Source organism: Elephantulus edwardii, unplaced genomic scaffold (genome assembly GCF_000299155.1).
Source record: "Elephantulus edwardii isolate Elephantulus edwardi_28Jun2011 unplaced genomic scaffold, EleEdw1.0 scaffold00236, whole genome shotgun sequence".
Taxonomy (NCBI): Eukaryota; Metazoa; Chordata; class Mammalia; order Macroscelidea; family Macroscelididae; genus Elephantulus; species Elephantulus edwardii.
In genome coordinates, this window is record NW_006399986.1 from 1,232,586 (window position 1) to 1,233,280 (window position 695).

Below are 695 nucleotides of genomic sequence, written 5' to 3' on the forward strand. Positions count from 1 at the left end.
CCTGCTGCTGTGGGGTTTGAACAGCCAATCTTTTGCTTAGCTTAATGTTTACCCTATAGCTTCTATGCATAACACAGGATGTACCAAATTTTGCATTTCATTTCCAGGGATGCCCAGATATCTTGAACCCCAGTGTCTGGATTTAGAAGAATCACCTAACTTTTGTCATTCTCCCTCATCTCTGTCCTTATCCCGTATTTCTGTCATGTTACTAGAGCACTAATCTGGCCTTGACTGGTTGTGTGATTGCTTTCATTATCTCTAGAGGACAAATATCACACTTGCCCTCCGGCACACAATCAGGGTTTGCTTCTTGCACCCCTCAGCCCCCCACCCCCAGCTTCCTGGACTTCCCCATCACAGCCCATCAGCCTGGATTATTGTCACTGGTGCCATGTCTATCTCCAGTGACCATGAGCTCTGTGAAGGCTGAGGATAGTCCGTTTTACATACCAAAATCCATCCTTTTATAAAGAGCCTGGGCGGCACAGTGGATTAAGCATTGGGCTGCTAACTGAGAGGTTGGTGGTTTGAACCCACCAGCCGCCTTCAGGAAAAAGATGAAGCAGTTTGCCCGCATAAAGATTTACAGGTGTGGTATTCCCTGGTCTGGCTCTCTTGCCTCTTTCTCTGCAGGTAAGTGCAGACCAGAGAATCCTGCCTGGGAGCCCCTTAATAGAGTTTCTTTAGCTTAT